Genomic DNA, 10,083 nt, shown 5'->3' on the forward strand with positions numbered 1-10,083 from the left:
TCAATCCCGTGCCTCTGTATTTTCTCCAATAGCCTACCACGGGCAAACTTATCAAAGGCTTTACTCAAGTCCATGTACACCACGCCAACTGCCCGACCCTCATCCACATGTTTGGTCACCTTCTCAAAAAATTCAATGAAGTTTCTGAGACATGACCTGCCCTTGACGTATCCATGTTGACTATCTCCAATCACATTGTTGCTTTCTAGATGATTATAAATCCTATCTCTTATAATCCTTTCCAAAATTTTTCCTACAACACACCCAAGGCTCACAGGTCTATAATTGCCTGGGTCATTCCTACTACCCCTCTTGAACAAGGGCACAACATTTGCAATCCTCCACTCCTCTGGTACGAAACCTGTAGACAATGAGGACTCCAAGATCAAGGCCAAAGGCTCCACCACCTCCTCCCTAGCTTCCCAGGCAATCCTCGGAAAAATCCCATCAGGCCCAGGGGTTTTATCTACCTTCACACGTTGTCGAATTGATAACACTTCCTCCTTCCTAACCTTAACCCTTTCAATTCTAGTAGCCTCTAACTCAGTCACCTCCTCTACAATATTCTCCTGTCCCTCAGTGAAAACAGATGAGAAATATTCATTTAGCACCTCTCCAATCTCCACAGCGTCCACACACAACTTCCCACTTCTGTCTTGGACTGGCCCTATGCCTACCCCAGACATCCTCTTATTCCTCACATACCTATCGAAAGCTTTCGGGTTCTCCTTTATTTACCTGCCAATGTCTGCTCATGTACCCTCCTTGCTCTTCTTAACTCTCTCTTTAAATCCTTCCCAGCTAATCTGTAGCTCTCCATCACCTCATCTGAACCATCTGGTCTCATCATCACATCAGCCTCCCTCTTCTGCTTAACAAGAGATACAAGTTTTTTTTAGTTAACCACAGTTCCCTTAGCTTATCGCTTCCTCCCTGCCTGAAGGGACGTGCCTATCAAGGACACGCAATATCTGTTCCTTAAACCAGCTCCACAATTCAATTGTCCCCATCCCCTGCATTTTGCTAACCCATTCTCTGCCTCCTAAGTCTTGACTAATCACCTTATAAGGGAGGAATGGAGAAGCCGATAGTGAAGAGGACGATCAGAGGTTACAGCAGAACATAGATAGACTGGAGAGTTGGGCAGATAAATGGCAGATGGAGTTCAATCCAGGCAAATGCGAGGTGATGCATTTTGGAAGATCACATTCAAGGACAAACTATACAGTAAATGGAAAAGTCTTGGGGAAAATTGATGAACAGAGAGATCTGGGCGTTCAGGTCCTTTGTTCCCTGAAGGTGACAATACAGGTCAATAGGGTGGTCAAGGCGGCATATGGCATGCTTTCCTTCATTGGACGGGGTATTGAGTACAAGAGTTGGCAGGTCATGTTGCAGTTGTATCGGACTTTGGTTCGGCCACATTTACAGTACTGTGTCCATTACCAAAAGGACGTGAACGCTTTGGACAGGGTACAGAGGAGGTTCACCAGGATGTTGCCTGGTATGGAGGGTGCTAGCTACAAAGAGAGGTTGAGTAGATTAGGATTATTTTCATGAGAAAGATGGAGATTGGGGGGGACCTGATTGAGGTCGACAAAATCATGAGGGTATAGACAGGGTGAACAGCAAATAGCTTTTGCCACCCAGAGCGGAGGACTCAATTACTAGGGGTCATGAGTTCCAAGTGAGAGGAGGAAAATTTAGGGGAGATATGCATGGAAAGTTCTTTACAGAGAGGTTGGTGGGCACCTGGAACGCATTGCCAGTGGAGGTGGGCGACGCAGACACATTAGCATCTTTTAAGATATATTTGGACAGGTACACGGACAGGCAGGGAGCAAATGGACACAGACCGTGAGCAAACAGGTGAGAAGTTAGACAGAGGATCTTGATCGGCGCAGGCTTGGAGGGCAAAAGGGCCTGTTCGTGTGGTGTAATTTGCTTTGTTGTTTTGACTGACTGGAGGGAAGGAGGAAAGGATGGCTGGAGGGAGGGAGGGAGGGAGGAATGGATGGCTGGAGGGAGGGAGGGAGGGAGGAATGGATGGCTGGAGGGGGGGAGTGAGGCCTGACGGGAGGAAGGAATGGATGAATGGACGGGGCAAGGAGCAGGAGGACGGGGTGGGGGGGGGTGAAGGAGAAGGAGGACGGGGGTGGGGGAAGGAGGAGGACGATGGTGGGGGGGGAAGGAGGAGGAGGAGGACGGTGGGGGGGGAAGGAGAAGGAGGACGGTGGGGGGGGAAGGAGAAGGAGGACGGGGGGGGTAAGGAGAAGGAGGACGGTGGGGAAGGGGAAGGAGAAGGAGGACGGGGGGGGGAAGGAGAAGGAGAAGGAGGACGGGGGGGGGGAAGGAGGACGGGGGGGAAGGGGAAGGAGAAGGAGGACGGTGGGGAAGGAGGAGGAGGACGGGGGGGGGGAAGGAGGAGGAGGAGCGGGGAGTGGGGGGGAGGAGGAGGAGCCGGTGGGGGGAGGGAGTTGAACACAGCAGACATCCTGACATCAGCTTCCCTGGCCTCTGATGCTGCATGTCCTGCTGTGTTCATGCTCATGAACACCTCGTTACCTCCCATTCTCTTTTGTTTGTGTTTTCTTGCTGTTCCTCCCTCACTCTGATTCTCTCCCCCTCTCTCACCACTGCTGGCCCGAATTTCACTCCCTTGTCATGCTCCTTTATTTCCATCTTTCTGTCCCTTTTCTCTCTCCCACCACAAATTCACTCTCTCTCGCTCTGGCTTTATTCACAGGGGGAGAGAGTACAAGAGGAAAGGAAACCAAAGCACACAGCGCCTTCGGCTGAGAGAGAAATTAAGAACTGCCGGAGATTTTCCAAACCGTGACACAGGAGTTGCCTCTCTCTGTCTCTCTCGACAGTCTCTGTCACTGCCTCACCCAACCCCACACCCATTCGTGTCCCATGGTGACTCTCCACAAACCCACCTCCGGGTGGAAATGCAAACACAAGTTGCTGGAAATGCTCAGCATCTGTGAAGAAAAAGTCCCGAGGTAGCATTTTGGGTGCGATGACCCTTTCCCTCCGAGCTCCGGCTAGAAATGCTCCAGCCTCTGGGACAGGGTCCCCTTATAGTCGGAGAGCTGCGGGTCGATCTCGGCTGTTCGCTTGGCGCAGGGCATCAAGAGCTCCCCTCAGCCCCAGGAAGGGGTATGTTCACCCCCTAACCTTATACTGACAGTGGTTGTGTTCTTCCCTCATCCCCGGGAGCCCCTCTTGCCTTCTCACCTGGTCGTTGGAGTGCTATTCGGCTACGGAGGGCGGTGCGATAAAGATCCCACTTCCCACAGCCGCGGGGGAAGGGGGCATCCCTTCACTCCTAAACCTCCTCCCATCTCATCTTGTGGCAGTGGCTGTTCGGCTGCAGAAAGCAGCGCTGCCCGTGACCCCAAACCTCCCGACAACACCCCTCTCCGAACCCAACCCCCACCACGCCCCTTTTGCAGTAGCTGTAGGCCACTCAGTCACAGGGCTGTATGATAGTGACTCTCCCCATGTCCCCTCGCTTCCAGGACGGCTATCCTCCAACGCCTACCCCATCCCATCCCGCTCCTTCCCTTTACCTTGTAGTCGGAGAGCTGTAGGCAGTTCTGCTACGGAAACCCGCGCAGGGCTGTATAATAGACACCCTCCCAATGTCCCCAGCCTTCCCCTCACCCGGGGAGGGGTATTCTCACCCCCAAAACATACATTCCCAACCCCTCGCTTTGTGATAGGAGCGGCGCAGGATGTGAAACAGGGACCGTGCTCATGTCCCCAGTCCTCCCTTCACCCCAAACCCCACTGTGACCTTGCAGTCGGAGATCGTTGTCGGCTGCTCAGCCACGGAAGGCGTCGCGAACCGCGGCCAGGTACTCGGGGAGCGCAGGCTCGGTGCCAGGCAGCTGTTCAGGCAGGTAGCTGTGCCCAGGAGCCGGGCAAAGAGGCCTTCTCCCACCTCGGATCCCCGGTCCTGGCAAAGGCGGCGCAGGGCCGAGCCACTGAGCAGCGAGCGCTCCAGCAGCCCGGATGCCTGCTCCCAGCCCGGTGGTCATGCTGGAGGCCGCTGGAGAACAGGGGGTTGTAGGGGTCCGGGAGCGTGGTGCGATGATCCCCGCTGCCGAAACCCTGGGTCCTCAGCCCCTCCCGGGAAAAGGGATCCAGACAGCGGACTCGTCGCCGAGGGAGAGGGGGAAAAAGGCGTGAGTAGGAACAGGAGAGGAAGGGGATTGACTGCGAGGGAGAAAGAGACAGAGTGTGTGTGAGAGAGAGAGGGGATTAGAAATGCAGTCTGATTGCGGATGGGCTGGGTTTAAACAGAGATTTTTAAACTTTGTTCGAACGAAACCCAGAACGCTGCCTGCTGAGCGAGTGGAGAGGCTCGGACAGAGAGGAAGAGAGACACAGGGAAAGACAGGGGGGCGGGAGAGAGGGGACAGAGAGAGGTCACAGGGAGAGACGGAGAGACAGGGGAGAGAGAACGGCAGAAGCACACACAGAGGGAGGCAGAGACAAGAGGAGAGACAGAGAGGGGCGCACACACACACAGACCAAAGAGACAGAGAAAGAGAGAGACAGAGAAGTGCACAGCGAAGTGGCAGAGACAAGACGACAGAGAGAGAGATACAGAGACAGAGAGTGAGGCACACACAGAGAGATGGAGAGACAGAGATTGTGTGTGTGGGGCAGGGGGTGGGTTTGGAGAAAATGGGAGAGAGAGAGAAAGAGACAGAGTCGTAGAGTTGTACAGCAGTGAAACAGACCCTTCAGTCCAACTCCTCCATGCCGACTGGGGGGCCGGGGCCCGTGGGCGGGACAGGGCCGCGGGGGGCCGGGGCCCGTGGGCGGGACAGGGCCGCGGGGGGCCGGGGCCCGTGGGCGGGAAAGGGCCGCGGGGGGCCGGGGCCCGTGGGCGGGAAAGGGCCGCGGGGGGCCGGGGCCCGTGGGCGGGACAGGGCCGCGGGGGGCCGGGGCCCGTGGGCGGGACAGGGCCGCGGGGGGCCGGGGCCCGTGGGCGGGACAGGGCCGCGGGGGGCCGGGGCCCCTGGGCGGGACAGGGCCGCGGGGGGCCGGGGGCCGGGGCCCGTGGGCGGGACAGGGCCGCGGGGGGCCGGGGCCCGTGGGCGGGACAGGGCTGCGGGGGCCCGTCCCCGTGAGGGGGACAGGGCTGTGGGGGCCCGTCCCCGTGAGGGGGACAGGGCTGCGGAGGCAAATCGCCGTGAGCGGGAGAGGGCTCCGGGGGCCGGTCCCTGTGAGCGTCTCAGAAATGCAGGGGCAAGTTGATCCGGTGAATTCAAGTATGAAATTACACGAAAGACAGCAATGAATTTAAAGCATCAAGAGGAAAGAGATTTGGAATCCAGCATTCGTTCATGGGGATGGAGCAGCGCTTGGAATATTGCCTTCAGTTCTGGTCGCTTCATTACAGGGAGGATGTGGAAGCTTTAGAGAGGGTGCAGAGGAGATTTAGCAGGATGCTGCATGGAATGGACGGCAGGTCTTATGAGGAAGGGTTGAGGGGGCGAGGACTTTTCTCATTGGAGCAAAGAAGAATGAGAGGTGACTTGATAGAGGCATACAAGATGATGAGAGGCATAGCTGGAGTGGATAGTCAGAGATTTTTTCCCAGAGCAGAAATGACTAGCACGAGGGGGAGAAATTTTAAGGTGACTGGAGGAAGGAATAGGGGAGATGTCAGACCTAAGTTCTTTACACAGAGAGTGGCGGGTGTGTGGAATGCGCTGCTGGCAGTGGTAATGGAGTCAGATACATTTAGAGACTTTTAAGCGACTCTTGGATAGGCACATGAAGGACAGTAAAATGAAGGGTATGCAGGGTAGTTTGATCTTAATGGGATAATAGGACGGCACAACATCGTGGGCCGAAGGGCCTGTACTGTTCTTTGTTCTATGTTCAGCCAAAGGTTCTTTTCTTTTCAGGAGAGAGTAATTGATTGTAGTTTTTAAAGACAGAACTGGAGGACAGAGAAAGATATCAAGGAAGGTTGCACGTTAGTGACAGTATCAACAAGTCCTCAGCAAATGTACTCTCTGAGTAACTACACTGTTTTGAAGGCGAGAGGACCAATGATATCAGTTAAGCCCCCCTTGTTTTTGTATTGTCTACTTCTGACATATGCGCAAATGGACAACCTCACTCTCCTGCAAAGCTGCAGAATGAATAATGCTGCAATATTTGTCAACTCCCAAATGGGCATTGATACATTAGTAAATCTCACATCAATAAACTTACGTCTCAAGGTTCTCGCCTTCTAGAGCTGTTTGTACTGGTAAATAACCCAAGCGAGGATGTTTGGCAAAATATTTCTTACTTATTTTTCAGCACCTTGCTGAAATCACGCACATCTTCACCTGATGTTGTCTAAAAATGTAAAATAAATCAAATTCAGTTCAGAATTAATCATGAACCAATCTACTCAACTCACTCTATAATCCATGCTATCCCTGCTAAATGTCTTGAGGATGTAAAATTAAAGAGTCTGCAATTCTGAGGGATAAAGTCGCTATCTTTCTGTAAGATTATGATAAAGGTTAGATATGTCTGAATGTGAGTTTCGAACAATTAAGCTTGAGTTTCATAGAGTCATACAGCATGAAAAAAGATCCTTTGGCCCAACCAGTCTATGCTGATCACAATCCCAAACTCAACTAGTTCCACCTGCCTGTGCTTGGCCCATATTTCTCCAAACATTTCTATCATCTTTCTATCTTCTGGCTACAACATCACCTGAACAGAATTCTCCATCTTGTGGTCAAATACTAAAACTATACAATTAAGTAATTTCAAATGATACACAGATCCAGGATTCACATTAGTGGCCTTTCTGGTTGAATTGCTAATTATTTTAACAACAGTGCATTTTCTGTCAAATTATGCCATGTATAATTACTGATCCAAAATTCATCTCATTGGGTTTCATTTTTTTGGTTTTTTGTATTGAGTCAAAGATGAGATCAATACAGGGGGGGAGAAGGGAGCAGGACGAGGGGGGGAGAAGGGAGCAGGACGAGGGGGGGAAAAGGGAGCAGGACGAGGTGGGGAGAAGGGAGCAGGACGAGGGGGGGAGAAGGGAGCAGGACGATGGGGGGAGCAGGGAGCAGGACGAGGGGGGGAGAAGGGAGCAGGACGAGGGGGGGAGAAGGGAGCAGGACGAGGGGGGCAGAAGGGAGCAGGACGAGGGGGGGAGAAGGGAGCAGGACGAGGGGGGGAGAAGGGAGCAGGACGAGGTGGGGGAGAAGGGAGCAGGACGAGGTGGGGGAGAAGGGAGCAGGACGAGGGGGGGGAGAAGGGAGCAGGACGAGGGGGGGGAGAAGGGAGCAGGACGAGGGGGGGAGAAGGGAGCAGGACGGGGGGGGAGAAGGGAGCAGGACGGGGGCGGGGAGAAGGGTGCAGGACGAGGCAGGGAGAAGGGAGCAGGACGAGGGGGTGAGAAGGGAGCAGGACGAGGGGGGGGAGAAGGGAGCAGGACGAGGGGGGGGAGAAGGGAGCAGGACGATGGGGGGAGAAGGGAGCAGGACGGGGGGGGGAGAAGGGAGCAGGACGAGGGGGGAAGAAGGGAGCAGGACGAGGGGGGGAGAAGGGAGCAGGACGAGGGGGGGAGAAGGGAGCAGGACGAGGTGGGGGGGGGTGGAAGGAGGAAGGGAGATGAACACAGCAGACAGGCTGACATCACCTCTACACCCAGAATATTCAGACCCTTCAGAAGCGTTTCTCCCTGCGACTCCTGAAACAGACACTCGCAGCCATGCGCCGGCACCTCCACACACTGCAATCCAGCCTGCCCCAGGTCAGAGCCTCCCTCTCCCAGACCTGCACAGGACCCCTGCTGTTTTTTATCCGCCGCAGGATCCACAGACTGAACACCCAGTTCCACTCAGCTTTACTGGACACCAAAAATCCTAAGTACAACCAACTCACGGGCCCCTGCCACCCACAAGAGGATTCCTGCGCCTCCCAAATCCCGAGTCTGTACCTGCCCCGCCGCCATTGAACATGAAGACACGGCCGGAGACCCCACCGATGACGTCACATCCGCCTCCGCCGGCCACACCACTTCCGGAACCGCTGCTGCACTCACCACCTCCACTTCCACAGATACAACACCTCACACACCACCCTCACCGCAGCTGCTGCCGCCTCCCCCGATACTCCAACTGCCGACGGAACCCCGCCCACGGCCGACGACCTCATCGCTCCGCCCACAGCCTCCACAGCCAGCAACCCCAGAGGAGACAGCCACACTGAGCCCTGCCACATGTTCACCGTCTCCCCAGACCTCCCACTGACTGAGGACGAACGGTCAGTCCTCAGTAAGGGGCTCACCTTTGTCCCCCTACAACCACACATCAACCAATACCAGTCACGATTGGACATAGAGCAGTTTTTCCGCCGTCTTCGCCTCCACGCCTACTTCTTCAACCGGGAACCTAACCCTCCCTCCACTGACCCCTTCACCCGCTTCCAACACAAGTCCTCCTCCTGGACACCACCCCCAGGCCTCCTAACCTCCCTCGACCTCTTCATCTCCAACTGCCGTCAAGACATTAACCGCCTCAATCTCTTCACCCCTCTCACCCACTCCAACATCTCCCCTGAAGAACGGACAGCCCTCCGCTCCCTCCGCTCCAACCCCAACCTCACCATCAAACCCGCAGACAAGGGTGGCGCAGTGGTAGTAGGGCGCACTGACCTCTACATCGCCGAGGCCGGACGCCAATGCACCGACACCACCTCCTACTGCCCCCTCGATCATGACCCCACACCCGAGCACCAAACCATCATCTTCAACACCATTCATGACCTCATCACCTCTGGGGACCTCCCACCCACAGCCTCCAACCTCAGTGTTCCCCAACCCTGCATGGCCCGTTTCTATCTCCTTCCCAAAATCCACAAACCTGCCAGCCCTGGTCGACCCATCGTCTCAGCCTGTTCCTGCCCCACCGAACTCATCTCCAGGTGGACTCCATTTTCTCCCCTTTGGTCCAGGAACTCCCTACCTACGTCCGTGACACCACCCACGCCCTCCACCTCCTCCAGGACGTCCAATTCCCTGGCCCCCAACACCTCATCTTCACCATGGACGTCCAGTCCCTATACACCTGCATTCTGCATGCAGATGGCCTCCAGGACCTCCGCTTCTTCCTGTCCCGCAGGCCCGACCAGTCCCCCTCCACTGACACCCTCATCCGCCAAGCCGAACTCGTCCTCACCCTCAACAACTTCTCTTTTGACTCCTCCCACTTCCTACAGACTACGGGGGTGGCCATGGGCACCCGCATGGGCCCCAGCTATGCCTGCCTCTTTGTCGGTTACGTGGAACAGTCCCTATTCCGCACCTACACAGGACCCAAACCCCACCTCTTCCTCCGGTACACTGATGACTGTATCGGCGCCGCCTCTTGCTCCCCAGAGGAGCTCGAACAGTTCATCCACTTCACCAACACCTTCCACCCCAACCTTCAGTTCACCTGGGCCATCTCCAGCACATCCCTCACCTTCCTGGACCTCTCGGTCTCCATCTCAGGCAACCAGCTTGTAACTGATGTCCATTTCAAGCCCACCGACTCCCACAGCTACCGAGAATACACCTCCTCCCACCCACCCTCCTGCAAAAATTCCATCCCATATTCCCAATTCCTCCGCCTCCGCCGCATCTGCTCCCACAATAAGACATTCCACTCCCGCACATCCCAGATGTCCAAGTTCTTCTCGGACAGCAACTTTCCCCCCACAGTGATCGAGAACGCCCGTGACTGCGTCTCCCGTATTTCCCGCAACACATCCCTCACACCCCGCCCCCGCCACAACCGCCCAAAGAGGATCCCCCTCGTTCTCATACACCACCCCACCAACCTCCGGATACAACGCATCATCCTCCGACACTTCCGCCATCTACAATCCGACCCCGCCACCCAAGACATTTTTCCATCCCCACCCCTGTCTGCCTTCCGGAGAGACCACTCTCTCCGTGACTCCCTTGTTCGCTCCACACTGCCCTCGAACCCCACCACACCCGGCACCTTCCCCTGCAACCGCAGGAAATGCTACACTTGCCCCGACACCTCCTCC

General features: G+C 55.5%; 1 protein-coding gene across 3 annotated transcripts in view; it reads right to left on the minus strand.

The window, feature by feature from the left end:
- The window catches only part of LOC132209003 (utrophin-like), a 247,037-nt gene extending 238,727 nt beyond the window's left edge, over positions 1 to 8,310 (minus strand). The window contains exons 1-2 of one of the 3 annotated variants that reach the window (XR_009445068.1): positions 7,985 to 8,268; positions 6,244 to 6,372 (exon numbers count right to left, since the gene is read on the minus strand). The gene's annotated coding sequence lies outside the window, so the exon portion shown is untranslated. Of the gene's footprint in view, positions 1 to 6,243; positions 6,373 to 7,984 lie in introns of all 3 variants that reach the window. The other 2 variants (XR_009445067.1, XM_059644243.1) reach the window with 2 other exon arrangements.
- Positions 8,311 to 10,083: the final 1,773 nt, after the last annotated feature.

The sequence above is a fragment of the Stegostoma tigrinum genome, unplaced genomic scaffold (genome assembly GCF_030684315.1).
Source record: "Stegostoma tigrinum isolate sSteTig4 unplaced genomic scaffold, sSteTig4.hap1 scaffold_61, whole genome shotgun sequence".
In the NCBI taxonomy this organism is placed as follows: Eukaryota; Metazoa; Chordata; class Chondrichthyes; order Orectolobiformes; family Stegostomatidae; genus Stegostoma; species Stegostoma tigrinum.